The 21,240-nt window shown below is 43.3% G+C and overlaps 1 protein-coding gene and 1 long non-coding RNA gene across 4 annotated transcripts in view; one reads left to right on the forward strand and one right to left on the reverse strand.

Moving 5' to 3' along the window:
- The window catches only part of MAML3 (mastermind like transcriptional coactivator 3), a 250,897-nt gene that overhangs the window by 33,432 nt on the left and 196,225 nt on the right, over nt 1-21,240 (forward strand). The gene's annotated exons all lie outside the window — the stretch shown is intronic.
- Nucleotides 762-18,862, reverse strand: LOC142034604 (uncharacterized). Of its 2 annotated transcripts, XR_012651702.1 has the most exons (4): nt 18,293-18,862; nt 17,432-17,508; nt 16,781-16,828; nt 762-1,177 (listed from the first exon to the last, which is right to left on the reverse strand). It is a non-coding gene; the product is annotated as an uncharacterized LOC142034604 (long non-coding RNA). The 2 variants fall into 2 exon arrangements; XR_012651701.1 differs by lacking the exon at nt 762-1,177 and having other exon boundaries at nt 16,541-16,828.

Raw genomic sequence — 21,240 nt, forward strand, 5'->3', positions numbered from 1 at the left:
TATATAAGGGTTTTCTAGCTTAAGATGAAAAGAGCATGTTTTAAGATGATGCCTTAATTCATGTGCTTGAGGTGCTTCATTGTTTTTTTAATCATAGGTTGTTGGTACCAAATTAGCATTTGTAATAGTTTTAGCATTAGTATTCAGGAAAAGTCTGGGTAGGAGGTGGTTGTTTTTGTTTTTCCAGTGTTTTCTGTTGTTGTTCTTGTTCTCTTGAAGCTGGAACATAGAGATGGTTTGATGTGTATGTTTACAGTAGCCGTACACAACTTTAAAGAGCAAAAATAGGTGCAGAAATGTAGCTGCTATAACCGTTTCCTGACTAACAAGATGGTCTGGCTGGTGAACTAGACTCTTGTTTCTGGTGTTGTGAATCTGATAATGCAGTTTGGATGTTAATTTGGAAGTAACCACAAAGGCTGTGGGCTGGGCAGAGTTATTACCTCATTATCCATTGCTCAGGGTTAGCTGTAAGGTTTTGACCATCTGTGCGCACGCAGAGAGGAGGAGGGAAATGGACAATACAGACTACATATTTCAAACCGATATGGATCCTGATTAAGTTTGCCGTTCATTGCAGCAGGACTGAACTCTCTGCTTCTGTCTCATCTTTTCAGCTCGGAATAGTGACTGCAGCTATTGCTTGGTATAAACCCATGCCTTTTAAAAGGTGTTTTATTAGGTTGCGGACGTAGTGCTTTCTGTTTTGAAAGTAAGCGGTGTTTTCATGTCCTGGTTTTTCTGAAAAATTCCTGGCTCTTGAAAACAGTTTAATTGTACTTTAGGTCAAAACTAACTAAATAAAAATACTACTATTCCATCCTCAGGTTTTCTGATACAATGCTAGACCTAAATAATTAATAAGAAACCACTTTAACATTAATCCCAGCACAAACAAACTGTACCAGTGTTGTGGTTGTTGCAGTTACAACAGAACGTGTTGTTTTACGTTATTAGTAAAAATGCAGGAGCCATATGGTAGCGTATTGCAAGTTTTGTACTATCCCGGTTGCTGTGTTAACCCACAGGAAATATTTTTTGGTAATATCTTGTTCACTGTCAGTCCTTTGAATTAAAGCAGATATTTGTCGAGCGAGTTGAAGGATGCCGCATCTCCGAGATGTTTCTCATTTCAACTGCTGTGCAGCATGTTCCAGCAACTACGAGCCGATAGCTCCTGGGAGGGAAGCAGAAAAGAAAAATACCGGTGGCAGCCTCAGACAATCCAGCGCTGGGGAGGGAGCGGGGTGGGGGAGTTTCCTGTTGTAACAACAAAGCCAACAACCATCAGGATGCTTGTCTGCCATGGAGGGGTGTCTCTGTTTGGGTGTGAGCTCTGTTTCCTGCCTCCCTCTGAATCAAGAATCATTTCTTTTGGATCTCTGAGGGTTTCTTCTCCCACACGCCCCCCCCTCCTCCGTTTAAAGCCTCCCTCCCCTTTCCTCCCTCCCCCTCTTTCCTGTCTCCCCCCCCATTTCTCAGTGGGCAGGCTTTATGGAATGAAATCCCATGTCTAAGAACAATGGCATTTGCAAAAGTCACTCGCGCGGTTTCAGCGCAGCTGATGAAGATGTCTCTCGCTGTCCTAACACCCAAATAAATGCTGCAATACATGTATACTGCTTTTAATTGGGTGGGTAGAAGTAAGTTTTGGCTCTGATGCTGTGCAAAGGGAGAGACTGAAGTGGCACATCGGTCCTCTCGGCGTAGCCTTACTTTGTGAGCTGCTCGGGATGGAGATACAGCCTTTTGTCTCCCTGGAAATGCCCCTGGCATGTTAGATGGTACTGGAAATAAGTGCAGATCAGGGTAGGTTTGAAGACAGGGCTATACAAAGGCCATTCTGGGCACTGTTGAGTTGGGGATGGGGGGGGGGGAGGATCAGAAATTTAATTCCCCAATATATATTTTTTTAGCCCCTGAGATCATTTAGGACATTGCTGTATTGGAGCACATGTGATTGCCTGCATTAAACTCAGTGCTGAGTGTAGCGTGCCTGCCACATCCATTTGCAACTGCTTAGCATGAGTCTTAATACTAAGACACGTGCCACTTAAACCAAGTGACTGTGTCTTGTGCCAAGAGCCTTAAATCCACTCATGGTTAGTGTACTTTCCTGCGCACTTAGCCCAGCCTAGTTTAGCTTGTTTACAAAGAGATAAGGCAATACATGCATTGCTAGGACTGTAGTGCCATGGGAAATGAGCCACTGGATCTGTCTCTGTTCTCCAAATCCATGCTTTCTTGCACAAAAATGTAAGGAAAGACTGGGTTTTATGAATGGCGAGCCCTCAATTTCACACATGCCAGATGGGCAGAACCTCCTCCTTTAAAAATTATTCCTGGTCCAGGTGCATCCTTTCTTAAAGTTTGATTTTTCTTCTCCCCCCCCCCCCCCCCCCCCCTTGCTGCTTCAGGAGCCCAACAAAGTCTCCCTCTCCTTTATCAGCCTTTGTCTCCTTTGTTCTGCCAGTGATGCCAACACTGACACGCTGTCAGTTGGAGTGCAGCTGTGCCACAAAACAAAGGGGATCAGAGCATGTGCTTTTACATGCGCACACTCCTACTGGTCAACATGTGCCCTGGACCAGCCAGAGGAAAGCCAGAACTATTCAGCAAGAAGCTGCAGTTGTGGTGTAGACTAGCGTGATTTATCCTGGCTTTAATGTAGCTAGTGTGGGTAAAGATTGCAGGGAAGATGGAGTAGTTACATAGTCCATTCCCAGGACTGACAGACATTCTGCATCTCTGAGAGTTTCTATGCTCTTCAAAAGCACATACCAAAGCTTGGCCTTTAGCAGGCCATCGCTGTCATGCTAGCTTGACGGGTCCTCCGTATGCCTTCGGATTATCATCTGCTAGGGAGAGCGACTCTTCCATCTGTTTGGAAATACCCTTGCACAGTAAAGGAAATAATAAATATGCTGAAGAAGAAGAAGAAAACACACCTGCCCTCAGGGACCAGGGTAAAGAATTCCAGCAGCAGTTTTTTCCATTCCTTCTAGCAGTAATGGAAGAAAGGTAAAAAGGCCACTGCCCAAGTGGTAGGGGAGGTGATGAGGATAGTGATGATTTCTGAAGCTTTTGTGCAACTATTTTTGATGAAGGCCAGCACAGGTAATGGGACTACTGTGTGCTCCCGTGGGTTAGTGTTGTAAGTGGTCAAACCTATTAAACCTTTCTGCCGTTTCCCTGTTACTGCTGCTGTTAACTTTCTTGTATTACTGGAGTATGAAGAGCTTAGCCAAAGCCCAAGGCTCTCTTATGTTGGGTGCTGTACAAAAAGACAGTTGTGTTCCAGGTATGAAAAGAGATAACAGATGGATAGCAGGCAGAACATAGCATCCCAACACTAGAGGAATTTGAGGATTTACGAGAGTTTACAGAGACATTCTGACAGGCATGAAGGAGAGCACATGAAAGAGCTTGAAGAGATTTGTTTGACAGTGTAACGAGCGGAGAGGGGTCAGTGTCTGCCATGGGCTGATCAGAGGTGAAGGTCTAAATGTCATTTGGGAGGAAGAGATAAGCTATGAAGAGCCTTGTATGTGAAGAGAAGTTCCTAGAGAAGGGAGTACTTGAGCAAATGGGATCTGTGATGCAGTGGAAAAAAAACTAAAAAACCCCCAAACCTACTACAAGCCCTTTGCAATGCATTTGGGATGGGTGTAGTGAGGCTGGACTGTTTGTCAAGGCAGGAGAAAAGAATGCTGCATTTCGTTGCCTCTCTCTGCTCCAAAGGTGGAGTATACTTTTTCCAGGCAAATACTCTTGTTTAAGTGCCTAAGTGCACTTCTGGGAACTTCTGGAAGCCTAACTTCAGGCACCCAGGTTTTAAAATTACTGAATGAAGTATTATATAGTAGAATATGGAATTGTTCTTCCATAATAAAAGCAAGTTAGTGTATCGTATATGGTTGATTTGGAAATTCTTAGACTTCTGTTTGCTAGGAAAAAATAACTTTTCTGAGTTCCCTTGAGACAAGGAACTAGATGATGAAAAGCAAGAGCATTCTCTGCTGAACTGTACATTGGGGGGGTGGGTGAAGAAGCTTTAAAAAGATGCACTTGGTGCACTTGCTACTTCACAGATTTGGTAGCCAAATATGGTTTGTGCAGGTGAAAAATTACATTTTCCAGCCTTTCCTAGGGTTTGACTTTACATTCTTAATTTTCTTTTAATAGAGTTTACTGTGTACAGTGTAGAGCTTCTTTGCTTATGGGATTTGGAGTTATTAAGGCATCTCTTATTCATTTATGAGTATGCATTAACTATTGGGATTGGGATTGAAGAAATGTTTCATCTCCTATATGTAGTAAGTATTGCCTTGAACTGAACACATTGGCAGTGAGAGAGTTGAAGCATGTAGCAGAGACTTGTGTTTATACCTCTTTTGCCTCCACACTCTCTGTATGCTCCATAAGCATCAACATCTTCCACCTCCATCTAATCCTATTTCTGCAGAATTGGAATAACGTGTGAAAGAAGGGTTTAATTATGGAGATCAATATTCAAACTGTGTCTTCACTGCAGCGGAGGTCACGATACCTATATTCTGAGTTGCTAACTCCTCCAAGGGTGGCCTAGTTCTTGTCAGAGTTACATGGTAAAATATTATTCGTCAGTTGAAGTGTTGAGAGTAATAGCACTAAATAGCTAGATCGTCGTTGGGTGTTCCATCAGGGTTTGTAACAGACACTTTAGCTTGCAACTTTGGTCCAGATAGTTTGGATAAAGACAACACTTAGCTCGAGCTAGAGTCCTACATCAATCGTGTGCAATCAAGCTGTATTAGTTACAGCTTGTACATTGAAGATAAGCTGTAAGGGTTTCAACAGTAGATGTAGGATGGGGGAAATGAACCATAGATGTAGAAGAGCAGAAAATGGTGGGGGGGGTGGAACTTTAAGCAAAAGAAGCAGCTGATGACCCACAGTATAAGGGGGGGGGGGAGTGGGGCAGGAAATCCTGGGAAACAGGCCAAGTCTGAAATTGAAATATAACCCAGTAGGTGCCAAGCACCCAAACTTCAATTAAGTTCCAAGATCAGTGAGTGCTGTCTGCCTCTGGAAATCTGGCTGATTGCTTACTGTCAAGATGTAAATTATAGCCAGGTTACTTCTGCCTGCTGTAGCAATTAATGATTGCTGTTAATTAAATTGACTGACCAGTGGGAGGGAAACTGAAATGTATACGTTCTCAGCTGTTTCAGATGATATGTGCACATGCATGCCCGAGAAGGAGCTCTGCCTCTGATGCAACAGTAAATCACAGTCCCAAAAGAGCAGTGTTTTGTCCCGTGTGGGTTAAAAAAAGTATGTAGTTATTTGTTGCGATTCTGCCTGTGCTTTTCATATTGCGGACTTCTAGAAGACTATATGCAATATTAATCTGAGAGCTGGATTTTTCATAGTGTCTGACTGATTGTATTTGTTTGGGGATGTGGGGCAGGCAGAAAGGCAAACAGGCTGTATTGTGCATCTTACTTCAAAGTGGTCCAGGATTTCAGTGGAATTTGTCTTGCTTTTTATAGTTTAACCTTCAAGTAATTACTGCCACTCAGCCAAGGCCATAGTCTATCTCAGTTGGGAGGACCCAATATACAGCTCTCATAACCTAACCAGTCAAGCTATTGTTTTGTCTGTTGCTCGTGCTGTTCAGATAGCATAACTCTCTGAGAATTCAGTATGAAGGGGCATTGTGCATGTGAAGGCGGTGGTGATGGATACTAAAACAATGCATTAGGCTGATGTAGAGAAGGTGCAACGTCCTTCTAGAAAACTATACGTGGAGAGCGTTTCATACCTGCTGGTACGTAGAGGGTAGATACTGTGTGCTCTTAAGGGAGCCGTCATCTCTGGGTAGGATGGGAGCACATACATCCTTCAGTTTGTATGGTAAGGACACCGAAACGAGGAGCAGCAGCAGGTTTTAGTCAAAGCTCCACAAGAGGTGACAGAGGCTACCACAAATGTGCACCATTTCAGCTGATCTGCTGATGGGAAGCTGAGCCCTCCATGGTGGAGATCTTTTTAGCTACCTGAGAGCTCTCTGGACCAGCTGCTAAAGGTGGGGTTAACAGGGTAAGCCTGGAGTGGAGCATTTGGGCAGCATCATGTGAAGTCAGCCTTGGTCTTTAGCTACTGTCCAGACCGTCTTGCTGTGTCACTTTGAGAAGCAATGTCAGTCAGTGAAGTCATCCCAAATGATTCCAGCAGACTTTTCTTCCCCAGCTGTCATTCAACTTGTCTTAAGAAATTCCCTCTGTGGAACTTCTTCTCCACCTAATAGATTCCGTGCCTGGATGCGACCACTCTTCCACTTTTAAAAGTGCAGGGAAAACTCATACTTTGCAAATGCAGATTTTGAGTTTGGCAGAACCAGACTGGTAAATCAAGAAACAAAAGGCTGCGTTACATTTTGTAACAGAAAAAACCCATACTTTAATAGTACAGAATTGTGGGAGAACGCGAGGTTGGCCAAGCCAATATGAACTGAAACCAAAGGATAGCACTATCTGTGCGGCGGTCGTGTTCAGAGACAGAATGCCTGAGTCAGGAGTTGTGTGGACTGTAGTGGTGGGAGTTTGGGTTCCAGAGACCCTGTTTCAAACCCTTGTTTGCTGTCTGGCTTAGCATTTTTTGTTCCTTGTGATAAATGGAAGGGTTCCAAATCACCATTGTGTTGTGACTCAGTGCAGAGGGAGGGAGAGAACTTATTCCCCATAAAAGTTTCTTTTGGCGTGGAGACAAAAGAGAAAAGAGCAGTTTGTTGGCTCAGTTTAGCAGATAGAGCGCCAGTAACTGATCGGCTTATTAATACAGAGGGTTTCAAATATACAGTCAGCCCCAAAAACATTTGAAAACACTTAGAAAGAAACAAAAGAAAGGGCAAATTACTTTTGTGTTGGCCTTCAATTAACCATAGTTCATGCTCTGGCTACTTACTTTTTAGAAGCTGCTTTGGCTCTACTTATTTAAATATCCTTTCCTTTTTCTCCAAGGAGAGGGGTCTTGATGTTGATAGGGGGAAAATAAGCTCTGCATGTGTGAGCTTTAAACGCACATGCTTTTCTTAATTGGGAGCAGCAATCTAGGTGTCACAGCAAATCTTAGTCTTCAGTTGCTTTTCTGGTGGCTAGTTAAGAAGAGAAGTCATGCAGAGTATTTTTGTTTTGGTTTGATTTTATCTCCGATTTTCTTTGGTTAGCGTGGAGCAAAATGCTTCTCGGATATGCTATGGATAGTTTATAGCCCTATGATTGCAGCTCATCAGTGACAAACAACCTTTCCTTAACACACTCTCAAGTAGGAGGTAGGATTTGTTCTGCACTTGCTGGCTATTTGTATCCCACTCCATTTGTGCAGTGGGTGGACAGTCTGAGTTGCCCACAGAATTTTTTTTAATTCTCTCACTCATGGGAAAACCCATGGAAATGCATCTTGTCAGCAAATAAAACCGATGGTTCTGTACATCTGATTCTTTTTGGCTGCAGAAATCAGAAGAAATCCTGTTTCAGTTACAGAGGCCATGTTGAATTAGATCTAGCTGGAGCAGTTCTTCCCTCTCCTCAGGGGTATCTGCTGCACCTCGTGTGTTGATGAGATGTCAGAGCGGGCTGACAAATGGAGGCAAGCGCTAGCTTTTCTGTCAGCTAGGAAGACTGATCCCTGAGCTCCAAATACTATTAAGTACATGGATTGTTTAAAGAGCTGAAACCCCTCTAAAACTGGGTGGTAAATTTCAGTTGTGATACTTTGCAAATAGGCAGGCTTCAACCTTTAGGGAAGGGAATCCGTTAAGTATTGATGAACTTACGTGATATTGTCTTAAGGTGCGCTGTCTAGGAAGCAAAGCAACAGGTATGAATAGCTGCAAGTGCTGTGTTTTCACCTCTCCTCCACCGAGTATGCAGTCAGCAGTTGCCCTCTGGATTTCCAGCCTCCCCAGTCTCATCCTAGACCCTCTCGCATCCACTCCCAGCTCTGTGCAGCCAAGTAATAGCACACCAGGAATGTGTATCGTGACCGTTCTCTAGCCGAGAAGCTGAGAACCCTTGTTCCATCCTCATTCCTCCTTGACCGATCCAGTACCTTCAGCCTGCTCAAGTTACGCTTTCCGTTCCCTGGTGGGGATTCCTTTGTCTGCTATGACTCCGTTCCATTCCTTGTTCTTCCTCTCTCTGATGGCTTTTTTGAATTGGTGCTTTAGAGAAACCTCTTCATTCCACTCAAGCTTTCCGTGCAGGTATCCTTTATCTCCTTCTGTACGTCCTATCAAGGCAATCACATGTGCAGGAAAAAAAGAATCTGAGCCACTGTCCGTAGCGCGTGACCTTCACGTCTGCTCCTTTGTGATACGCCGCCTCCTTTTCTTCCAAGTTAAAATGTTGGCGTTTTAATTCTGGCATCTTTCATGGAAATGGCTTAGCCACAGCCTGTAGTTCCCCCTTTAAGACAACTGACCTGATACACTTTAATCTTGCTGAAGATACTGGTTTTGTTTCTGGACATCTCAACAAGCTCTTGTTGAGGCTCTCATAATGTCACTTCTAAATTATTGTGACATACTTCTCCCTGCCTTTGCCTCTTCTCATGCACAATGCAGTAGCGGGGATATATAGATGGATAGATACACACGCACACATATTACATATATAAAATTTCATCCTGTTTCTTTGAACGTGACCCATGTTGTCTGAATAACCTCACGGACTGCTCTTTTTGCTATTTGCGTCAGGCACAAAATAACTTCTTTTATGGCTAAGGTCCTTCCCAGCCTTGTCCTTCCTGTCTAAAGCTGGTCTCCTTCATCTACTGGAGCCGTATCGCAGGCCCCGTTTCTCACTCGTTACGTTTTCAAGAAGGGACCTTTCACTGCCGTCCTCTGAGGCGGATCTGTGTGACAGCAGCAAAGCCAACCCGTCCCTCTCCTTGTCGGAGAGCGGGCACGGACCCACCGTCAGTCGCCCCACCAGTTCCCCCAGTCCACCTCCCAGCAAAAGGGGGCTGCCAGGACCCAAAATGACATGGCGGGGCATCGGCTCGCCTCCTGGAGAAAAGGTTGGCTTCGCTGCCTTTTCCCGTGGCCGGTGCCTCTGCCCCGGCTCCTGATGGCACACATTGAAATGCAAATGACAGCAGTAATTGGCGAGAGATAAACCGGGCTGCGAGGGAGCCGGGCGGCGGGGAGTGAAGTGCCTAAGTGACAATTACCGCTCTGCATCCTCCAGCAGCCCCCTTTGGTCCCTGCTTTAAAGGAGCTGTAACACGTTAATTGGAGTGCTTCTCTCTTAACATGTCTCACTTAGTTTCTTGTCTGATTCTGCTTTAGTGGGGAGGTGGGGGAAGGCTTGTCTTCATTGAAGTGGCTGTTTATTGTTAAATCCTATTGAAATGTGTGTCATTTGTCATGTCGTCTCCTAAGATTGACTAGCTGCTTTTTTTTTTTTTTTTTTTCTTCCCCCCTAAGGTAGGAGCTCTTAGGAGAGAAATAATACAAGGTAGATATAGTATTAGCTGTAAGTTAGAAATAGGATCTAATATTCCTGATAAGCTGTAGGTCTTGATGCTTACATGTTAAAAATGTGGGTTTCACCCTGACCAGTTTAGGGGATGACATACTTCCTTCGCATCTGAAGAAGAACTCTGGCAGCAATAACTTAAATGGATAGAAGATATACGGGTTTATTTTACTGAGTAGTTTAGTTTTCAGTATATCTATAAAATTTATCCTTAATTTGGAAATTATTCCTTTCTAGTCATAGCATGGAAGACTCTGACTGGGCTTCCTCGGTGTGTTTCAATCCTGCCTTGCAGTATAAACAGGTGAAAATGGTTCGTTTGCTAATGTTCATAAGTGACAACCAAAACTTCCTTCTTTACTCAATTTTCGAGACTGAGTAGGAGAGAGTCCGGGAGCAAGAGACTCTGATGCTCTCTCACAACTGGACTGGCGTGTCTGAGGCACAGCGTGGGCAATGAATATTGTAATACTGGCACATAACGAACTCTATAGAAAAAGCAAGTTGTTTCTACCCATGGAAAAGTATTGCATTGCATAAAAGATTCCAGGAGCTCCCTTGCAGGAGTGTTTCAGCGTGAAGGACTATAAAGTAGAGAAACGGCAGGGATAAAAATTCCAGGACAGACAGTAAAGCTGCAGCAGTAAGTAGCGTGCTGTCAGTCTCTGGATCAAAGCAGTGATAGCAAGTGCAGCATCTCAAGAAGAGTTTAAAGAGCAGGCAAAATCAGCCAGAAGGGCAATAATGGCTCCATCTGCCTACTAATGTAAACAGGTTGTAAATGATACAGGACATGGCTTGGAGGAGCAGGTAAGGAGTCTGTCAGGACCCCAAACAATAACATTTTGGAAGGGGGTTGGTTTTAGTTTTCCGAAGTATTCAAGAGGAAGGCTCTTTTGAGTTTTAACGCAAGATTTCATTCTAGAAGTAAATATGTCTGGCCCATTTGGATGGCTCGGTTTATGTCTTGCAGTAGCTATCTTCAGAAAGGGATGTGGTCACACTGTACCGTGAAATGCTGTCTCATCGCATCTTTAAATTGTTAGGCTGGGCAGGCCGTTGTTTGGTGGGAGATGCTAATATGACTACTTGTAGGGGGAGATGGAAAAGTGATAACTTGACTGAAAAACATGCCACTCTTACAAAGCATAACAGTTGAGTACCTACACCTTAAATGCATTGAGTCCATGTCCGGGTCTTGTGGCATTAACTGCGTGACAAAGATTAAAGGAAAAGGATAGTTTACATGGAGTGTCTGTTTTTAAGAAAAGTACAGATGGAGCAGAATAAAACTGCACTTGAATGCTCCTGATCTTGGGCTGATCCACAGCTTGAAGCAACTTCAACATTATTCACACAGCCTAGTGGTCTGACGCATAAGTAGAGATGACTTATATTAGGCTAACTGGCCAAGATATCACCCTGAGCTATTCTCTGCATTCTGCTGTATGGCTCACGGTGGCTTTTGAATCTGTGGTTTACAGCCTGATGTTTTAGGTATACTGAATCTGGTGTCCACCTACCTAAAAATGGCGTTGTTATTATTACAAGTCAGGATTAGCTACAAGACACACAGCTATCCATGTAGCAAGTAACTTGATCAGCTGTCCCAAGTAAAGCACCATATGCTCATAAGTGAGAGTGTACCCTGGGATCCTTTGTCTTGGCCACAGGACCACAGCACTACCAGAAGGTCTGCAGTCCTGTATGGTAGGGGCCTACTGAAATGCATTTTGTGGGATGCTCGGTTTATATCACAGCTTAAACTCCTCCAAGGAGGACCATGAAATGAGCTATAGAGCTGGCTTTTACTATTGCCACGTCATGGGAGCTTTCGTGCAGGAGGGCTTCCCTCCCCTTTTCCCCTGGTACGCAAGCACTGGAGCGAGAGCTGAAATTTCACCTTGTGTATTTTGGATGAACTGCTTACTTGAGAATTTGAAAAAAATGTTGTTAGTAGCAGCTATCCCATAACACTTTTCCTAGAAAAAGGGTGTTAACAGTAATGCCCAACCCAATTCCAGGTGCAGTAATTATATTTTGTTCACCTAACTTCTCACTCCGTTGTCAATTTGCAACTCCCATCCTATTGTGCACCATGTTTCCATGTGCTGATAAACAGCTGCTGCATATCCTCCTTCTGTTCATGGATGAGTCACTTCAGTGAATGAAACTGTGTAGAGTTTCCAAAGCTCTTTGGGATCCTTCTAGATAAAAGATGCTATCTACACCGAAGTTATTAATGTTAATGAGATGCCTAGCATCAAGAAGAGTTTTTTCAGGAAGGAGAAATGAAAGAATATCAGGTTGCCATTACCAGAATAGATGGAGGAAACTAATTGAAAAGAGCCTGAAACAAGGTGGAGTAATCCATTGACTTAATAGGAGGAAGACTAGCTTCTCTCTTAGTCTTTGGCTGCACTGAACAGCTCTGTTTTAGCCCATTTTGAGGATCTGGCCCAGGGAAAAAAAAAATTAAGGACCCAATTGCTTACTACATCAAACTGATGGCTGCAGGGTATCTTTGCATCCATCAGCTTGGTACTACTGAATGTGATTAGATGTTTGTATGAATAAAAGCGTCACACAGAATGATGACACTTATCTTTATAGTGAAATGGGAGAGAAAAGAGCAGAAGGAGAGAAAATTAAAAATATGCTTAAATGAGAAGGGACAAATATTTATGCAGGCTAGAGAAATAGCTTGGCGAGGGGGAAATAAACTCAACATGAGTCATGCAAGTAGAGTGCAGTATATGCTTTTGTAGGAAAGCTAGAGACCAAGATGGATGAAGGGAAGTTAAAAGGACAAATATATTTAAAAAAAAAAAAAAAGAGTAATTTCTTCCAGAATTATATTAGAAATCCACTGGAGAGCTGATGAGCCTGAATAGCTCAGGAGGCTCAAGGGACAATTAAGAAGAGAAAATTAGAATGTAAAAGACTTTTTACACTGGTCTTCCATACAGAGGGATACCTCTTAAGCTTAGCATTACTTTGGATAAAGAGTTGGCAGGAATAGAGATACTTTTATTGTTGATAAGACTTCATTGAATCACCTGATTTAGCAGACAACGATACAAGTATGAGGCTTGGACTCTGCTTGTAGCTTTGCCCCATAATGCCGGGGTCTATGGCTTCATTTTCCTTGTCTTCAAAATGGAGATAAAGATACTGGCTTTGTTTTTAAAGCACTTTGAGATTGACCGATATGTGTATGTAAATGTAGAGAGTGTTAATATTTTTAATATTTGGACTACATTAATCTATGAATTCAGTAGTTAATTTCTTTAGTATTAGCTGAATTACCTCCCAGGAAAAAACAACCCCCAAATAAATGTGATTTAATTTATCATTACAGCTATAATAAGAAGAATTTGGAAGATTGCCAATGTTCTTCTGATTGAGGTGGGAAAGATGATAAGGGTGATCCAGGGAATTATAAACTCATGACCCTCATTTAAGTACCTAAGAAAATTGTTGAGAGAGTCATTACAGATGTCATTATAAAGTACCTGAGGCGCAGAACAGCATAGCTTTTTGTAAGAGTAAACTTCATCTAATGTATTAGAATTCTTTGAAAAAGTTAAAATAGTGAATAGTGGGAGAAATGTTAGCTTTACTGCAACTTAGTTACACTCCTAAAAGGTTTTTGTTAAAAGTTTCTCAGAAGAGGCTGTTAGGGAAAGCCTGTAATCATGGGGTGAGTCTTGAAGTCATACTACAGGTTTAGAAACCATTTTTGATAGGAAGCAAAGAAATTGCAAATTCTTACCAGGAGAAAAGGCTGGTTTGTCAGCCTGGGAAAATGTTAACAGCAGAGAACCTAGGGGATCATACTACTGTACTGAACAGTAACAGTACTAATGATCTGGAAGAGGGGCTAAGCAGCCTGATTACCAACCCTTAAAAGAGATACAACATTGGCCTTGTCAATCAAGCCTGTATAGAAGAACTGGGAAACCTTCCAAGAGGAGTTTCCAAAGCACTTAGTCCGGCTGAACCCTCAGTGTGGGGAAACATCCACTGAAGTGTAAGGACTTTGACGGTGGTGCCCAAAGATAAAGCAAGACCAGGCATATAGTAAATATTTGACAATATGTTCGAGTATTTGTGGCGTAGTCATGTGAAAGCCTTTTCAAGAGGCTCAATGGTGAAACAGTCACCTTTGCATGAAAAAGTCAGCAGTGGTTATGTCTAGCTCTGATCCATGCTTGGAAAATGGCCTTGTTCTGGAAACAGCTTCAGCTAGCTAATGCGTGTCTGCTGGCCTTTCTGGGTGGGACGCAACTAGTTAAAAATCAGTATCTTCCGGGGTACTTTTGTGCCAAGTTGTATGGGGCCTTCTGATTTTTGGTAGTGGCCATTAGCAGATCCCAAGGGGGCAGAGAGTGATCCTCATTACATCCTGCCTTATATCCTTCCAGTTTCTGATAATCAGTAGTCAAGGGATTTCTTCAACCAAAGACCTTCTTTAGAAACAACTGATGGATCTACAGTCTATTAACTTGGTTTAATTCGTGGTTGAGCCCATTCCTAGTTTTGGTCTGCACCCACAATTGCCCAGTTTTTACACAGCTGCACAAGCAGCTTTCTGCTGTTGGTTTCAGACCTTCTCCGAAAGGCTCAAAGATGGCTTGCTGAAAAACCTGGCAAGAAAAGAAATACTTTTTCTGTGTGTGAGTTTCTCTCCCCACCATTTCCAGTTTCTCCTGGTCTCTACTTCCTCACCTTTTCATCAATCGTTAGGACAATCTCAGGAGATTTTTAAATTTTTTTTTTTAATTCCTTCAACCACTGGAAATCTATGTAGTTTTCCTGAGCTGCCCCCAGCTTTCTACCCTTTTAACAAGTTAAAATGGCTCATTGGCAGATACGATAAGAATCAGTGCAACACAGAGTAAGCTTTGAGCTATGGCTGGGAGGAGTGAGAGACAGGGGATGGCAAGAGAACGTGGGAGCTCCTCTTTCCAGTAGCTGTGAGCTGGTAAGGGGTTTTGTGCCCTAAGTGTGACTTTTAATCTCCTAAATACTCATTCATACTTCTCTATGACTCTACATTCTCACGTTCAAAAGAGTTGTTTCAAAAGCTAGAAGATTTTTTACAGCTTGTGTGCAGTTCACAAGAAAACATGAGAGATGCTGAAAACCTGTAGCGAGATTCTATCTGTTTGGAAGTTAAGGTGCATTGTTTTCCCTGACTGTTATTGTGGGGTTCCTCTGGATACCTGCTCATCTATGGATACGCTTTTTTCTTTAGGGAAGAAATGGAGACGTGTAGGCTAATGCACGACTGAACCTGCGTCTCCAGATGTGAAAAGCTAATGCATTCAGAAACTGGTTTAGTGAACACTCTTGAATATAAAGGAGACACATTGGGGGAAACACAGCAGGAATTCTTTATATTCTGCAGCTTCCCAGCCTGTTCCTTATGCTCGCGCAGCAAACCTCATTGGACAGCTGCTCTCAGGCTATTTTTTTTTTTCCTATGGGAGCAGTCACTTCAGTTTATCCCTTTGTTGCCATGGCTTCTGCTTTAACTTTACTGCCCCTCTAGATTTCTTAGAGTGGGCCTTCAAAGGAAAACTTCCCGTTTTGCGGAAAGGCACCTGGCAATAAACTAGGTGAAGGTTAGTGTGGGAAATGTAAATCTGATAGAAGGAGCGATGGTTTAAACAACTTCGGCCCCGTTCCAGAAGGGCCCTTGATGACATGCCCCGCTTACTAAGGCGGGAAGGGCACACTCTGCCTGTCTCTGGGACTATGGAATAGAGTTGCTGTATTTTAGGCTTCTGTCTACGTGAAATGGCAAATATAGGCCCTGTTTACTAGAGCAGTGTTGAAATCTGATCTGCCAGAATTCGGTGTGTACTTCTAGCAAGCAAAAGTGTTATGGACTTAATCCCCTTCCCGCTCTCCCTGTGGCTTTCTCCTCCCTGGGGACATGGACTGGAGCGGAGCTGGTTCTTCCCTGCCACCGCTGTCTGTAATAGCACCAGCAGAAGTTTGCGTGTGGCTTTATCCACTTCAGCCCAAATAACCAAATGTGGCCTCAGAGCGAGGACCCACCTGTTTGGACTGTAGCAGAGGGCAGTCACGAGCCCAGTACGTTTTTCCGTTGTCCTCTCTGTGTTAGCACCTCACCTCCTGCAGTCTCAGTTTTCATCTCGATTCCCACAGACATCACTTTTTCGTGCGTGAGTTTGTACACGTGTATATTTTTTTTGTAGTGGAAGGGAAAAATATTACGTAGCACTGAAAAGAAACTTAAATGACTTGGAAAAAAGTTTTCAGAAGTGATTTTTATTTCACTGTGGTTCCTTAAAAACTTCATAGCTATCTTAGGTATTTCAAGTTCATTCATTATCTGGCTGTACATCAGCCAGAATTTAAAAAAAATAAAATTAAGTGGTGGTGGGGCACCTCTTGATTCTCACTTGAACAGTTCTTTTGAAGTCTATAAATATTTTTAATGAATGGTTTTTGGTTTTTGTTTTGTTTTGCTTTTGTTTGATTGTTTTGGATTTGTTGGGGGTTTTTCGGTTTTTTTGTTGTGTTTTCGGGGGTTTTTTGTTGGGTTGTATTTTTTTTTTTTTAAACACATGCCTGTCAGTAGGATATCCTCATACAACTGGGAAGAAAATTCCGTTCTAATGCTTAAATCCTTTTTAAATCTTTGCAGTTCTGGTAACATAGTAAACTCCAGCTACATAAGTGGTCATTATAGAAAATGTGAAGCCAGAGTGTGTAAAATAAATAAGAAAAAAGGAAAAGACAAGCAAGCTGACAACCATGGTCTTTAAGAGGACATAGTTGACATGAAATCTTGTGAACTATATTTTGAAATAGAGTAATAATAAGTAGTAAAAGTTGTTTTGGAGGCAGCACTTGTCCAAACTTGCCTGCCAGTTAGTGTTTTGTAACCACAGTGTCACTATGTTATAGCTGGCTGTTTCTGTGCAATGAGTCTGCAGTTATAGTAGAAGTTGACTGTAGTACCACAGTGAAGCTGGCAATTCACAAACAGCCAAAAAGGCATTCTGAAAATGAATTTTTTTCATCTCTAATGTATTTCCATTATAGTGCTTATAAATTTTAATTGTAAGAATAGCAAGTGTGAAACAGAAAAAAGAAACAGGTAATGTAGGCCTTAAAAAGGGAAGAAAAACCCTACCTCTAATTAGGTACAACTCGTCTTGGAGTTTTGCCTGATTAAAGCCAGAAAGATGAGATGCGTTGTTTTTCAAGTTACTTACCTCTGCTCTATCTCATTCTTCAGGCTCATAATTTATATTCAGATTTACCTGAGAAAGAAATGAAGCATGATTTTGAAGCACTAGGCTAAATTCATCCTGATATAATCAATCCAAGTGGAATTACGCTGAGGAAGAATTTGGCCCAGGCTTTCTAAACTTATTGAGGGAGAATTGCAATCTAACCTGGAAGGGAAGCATGGAAAAATCTTTATCTGAAAGAGCACACCATTACCAACAGCCTTTCTAAAGCACTTTCATTCGTCTTCCCTTCCCATCATTTTGTGCTGATTTCATTTGTGCTAACTACACATGTTCCCTTCTTCTTTCCTGCAAATTAACCATTGCAGGAGAAATGTATTTGCACACAAATATACTTAGAATATAAAAACTTCTGTTATGGTCCTGTTTAATGAAAAAGCTAAGCATTGCTTACAGCTACAGATATATACTACTTAATCAGATCTTTAACATTTGTAAATCGAAAGAAAAAATATTTGAATTACTAGATTTGCTTTCCAGATTAGGAAGAATTAAAATAATATAAATAATACGGTGGGTTTGGCTTTTTTATAAGAAATATGCATACAACCGACAGTGTAGAGAGCTCAGATTACTTCTCTTGTCTTCTGTAAGAGACTCGGTATTCCTTACCTTCTCTCTACTGACTTTTGTAGGTTTGGGCATGTCATTTAGATTCTTGGTGCATCAGGTCGTATCATCAATGGGATCTGTAGAATGAATATAAATTTATCTTCCTAGAGGGTGTTTTAAACATCTGGACCAAGTTGAAAGTCATTAGTACCAGCGTTAAGTCTGTATCTGCAGGGGCCTGTTGTTACAGGGATGCTCCAGAGTTTCTCTAGTGCAACTGAGAGGAAAAACCATTCCGCTGGGCTCTATCTGAGAACTGCTGGATTTGATTCACCTTGCACTTTCTCTATTTTATAACAACGTTACCTCTGTGGAAGTTAGTCAAGTAATGGCAGTATAGAACTAGTGTTATAAAAGGAGCTCCGTGCCATAAAACACTGCTTATTGGCAGTATGTACATTCACTTTGGCCTGGCCAACAAGTGCTGAGGTTAGACATCCCAGAACAGCCGTGGATGTCAGCTGCTGTCCTGGCACAGTGGTCCTACACCTGACCAAACTCAGCAACAACTGCATCCTCTTAGCAGGTCAAACTGCACTCGCAAGTATGGGCAGTTCTTCAGCCAAAAAAACCCCCACCACACACACAAAAAACCCCAACAAAGTAAATCTGGACTTCTACAGTAAAATGTTAGAGTAGTAAAATCTCCTTTTTTCTTTACCACTTCAAAAGAAAAAAAAAATAAAATCCTACTTCATTAACTGTACATAATAGAAACTACATCTGCTAATAAGAATTTAGCCGTGCAAGGAACCGATGGTTTCTGGGACTTCTCCGAAGTGTGACTTACACTGTCACCCAGTTTAGCTAAGCTACACCAAACTGGATCAAGATATTCTTGTTCCACAGGGGGATACTCACAGTTGCAGTTCTTCAGGATCAACAGTTGTGCTGTAGTTTCACGTCCTACCTTAATCTGAATTAACTTTCAAGTTCAGGCAAGTCCTTTCGTTGGAGGACAGACTCTCTTAGACAGAAAACCAACCATTTGCTGTATGTGATTAAACTTAAGTTAATTTCAACATAACTACACCCACACACTGATCTTCCTGTTATACAAAGTTCATAAGACTTGTCATTAGAAAGTGGAAACGTTGCTATCCCAGCCCTGCTTATTGAGGGACACAGCTTCATGTCTCAGCCTGATCCCAGCCCTACCCAAGCTTCTTCACGACCACAGCCAAGCCTTGGCAACAAACGTGGCTCCAGCACACGGATTCGAGATGCAGCAGCTACAGCAACAAAAGCCTGCCCTTCTGCTTTCTGTAGCTGTGTCGTCCCCCCCCTTTTCTGCTGCGGACTCCACCAGAATTTGCCCTGTGCCTTGCTGTTTCCCAGGGTGCAAGCGACAGCCCCGCAGCAGCTGCGTGCCTCTGTAGCTGAAACTCTCCCTCCCTCTCCCCCTCCGACATGGCGTCAGAGCAAGCTGCAACACTGCCCTGAACTTGTTCTATCCAGTTTATGCAGCCAGCCTGTTCCTAGAGATACATTCCTGTGGCTGCCTGAAGCTTCACAGGAGGAAAAACCTTCTTGAGCTCCCCCCCCTGCCCCGCCAAGCTGTTTATAGTCAAAGGTCAGATCATCTTTTCTTCTGTTGCCTGTTCCCAGTTTCACACTATCTCTTGTGGCATGGCTCAGGCAAAAACCCCCAAAACCCAACTTTTATTTAAGTGTGTGTATAGAGAGGAAGCTGTGGAATGAGAAGGGGCAGAATTTGTCTTCCTGATTTTTAAAAAAGTTTTCTTTCCTCTGCCTCCTCCCCCAGTTAAACGTTTTTACATAACAAAAACAAACGGTCACAGGAACGAAAGGAGAGCTGAGCTGAAGATTTTACAACTCTATCTATAACTTTATTTAAGAATGCAGAATTTCCTTGGAGTTTCATGCTGTGGGGAACTTTTGTTAACTGAGGTTGCTGATGAAAGTGAAAGCATATTTATAGCACCCGATCCAGGATAAACAGATGACAGCTCCATTAACTAGCAGCACAAATGGCCCAGGACACCAGTAACCAACAAGGGATCATCTTCCCCATTAGCCCTCCTGGAGGAGAGCTGGTGGAAGCAGTAAACCTGACCAGATTAGTCAGGGGGCAGGGCTGGGGGAAGATGGTCTTGTCCTCTAACTCCTCACTGGTTTTAGGCATTGGGTCCATGATGACAAAGGACCCCTCCTTTCTTCGTGTTAAGGTTATTCTTTTGGTCTGTACTGCTGTGGAACTGCTTACACTGTGCTCATGGTGGGCTGTGAAAATTTATGCCTACAGAAAAATTAAGATAGTGACTCAGCAGGCCTTACTCAGTGCAGATTATTGGGAAGATTATGTATCATGTTCACAGCTCCATGTGAATAAACGGTTGGAGAGGTATCTGTATCCCAGAATTAGGCTGCTGGGTGTTTCGAGTCAATCACAGACAGGTAGCAGGAAGTACTTGCTCAGGGAGATTGCAAATGAAGGTCAGTCAGGGTTGATGAACGAGTATTGTTAAAGCGGCGACAGCCATGTTCTCTAGTAAGAAAGCTGCTGTGAATTGTAATTGTGGAAATGATATACAGATGCACAACGCTGGGGCATAATTCTGTTCTGAAGCCTGCAGAATTCAGGTTCCGCTCCTGGGCGTGCTCCTGCTGGTGGCTAATTTTCTCTGTAACGAGTACCTCATCGAGGGACCAAATCCTGTCCCCTCTTGCTAGCTGAGCTGGCAGCATCAGGGCAATGAGGGAAGCTGGAGGGAAAGCTCTGGGAGTCGCTGCGCTGTAGGGAGGAGAGTTGGAAGTACAGGGGTCAGATGTGATGTAGCTCAGCTGGCAGGTCACTCTCCCAGGTGTGGAAGAATTGGGAGCTCCAGCATGGCGTTATTGGGGCTGGACCAGGCTCCGCTCTGCGGCACGGGGAGAGGAGCTGCGTGAGCACCCTCGCACCTCCTTGCCCAGCTGTCCTGGGGCATGCTTTGGTCTCTGGTGCTAGGCACTAGAGGGAGATGTCAAGACATGATCTTGCTTGAGGCTGCTCCAGTAGTGTGCACGTTCCCAGGTACCTGATCCCTTTCCAAATCATCTGTGGGAGTTCCAGTACCACAAGAGGGGTTATTTGGTAATTAACTGTAAGCGCTTGCCCATTCAGACATAAGCTTGGCAGCATCTGGCTTGGAAACCTTCGTTGTAAAGCGTCTTTAATGTTTTAGCTGGAAGAGGGTAAATCTGGGAATGTAAGAGGCCTTCTCTTTCTGGGTGATCACCATCTTGCTGTCTGGGTGTGGATGCCGCCTCTACAATAGAGAGGCCACTCCATTTGGTCGAAAAGACACCAATAAGGCTTGTTGGCCACCAGCTCCTATCTCGGTGAGATTTCAGTCCGCATTTTGCTTAACAGCTCTTCCAAACTGACTGTCCCCCTGAGTAACAGCAAGCAGGGTACTGAAAAGCAAACCCATGCCCTGCTATTCAGAAACAAAGACTGCCTAGCAACCAGGCTCCTCGCAGCAAGGGAAGATGTGGCGTGCGAGCCTGTGGCCCCTGCTCTTTCAAGGAATGAAACCAAGATGTCAAAGGAAGTTACCCTTTCGGTATCAATCACATACGTAGGGTCTCACCTTTACGGAGGCCTTGTAGTCAGGAGAGCAGCATAACGTAGCGCTCGGTTGTGCCTTTGCCCTTTTGCAGCGTGCATGCCATCCTTCTCGGTGCAGACACAGTGCAAAACCGGGTCAAGTAGCTCTGTCCCGAGCATGAGGCATCCCAGTCCTGGAAGCAACTCAACCGCAATGACTAAAAGTTTCCCCGGGAAACAGATTGGATCCTTAACAAGC

Source organism: Buteo buteo, chromosome 1 (genome assembly GCF_964188355.1).
Source record: "Buteo buteo chromosome 1, bButBut1.hap1.1, whole genome shotgun sequence".
Taxonomy (NCBI): domain Eukaryota; kingdom Metazoa; phylum Chordata; class Aves; order Accipitriformes; family Accipitridae; genus Buteo; species Buteo buteo.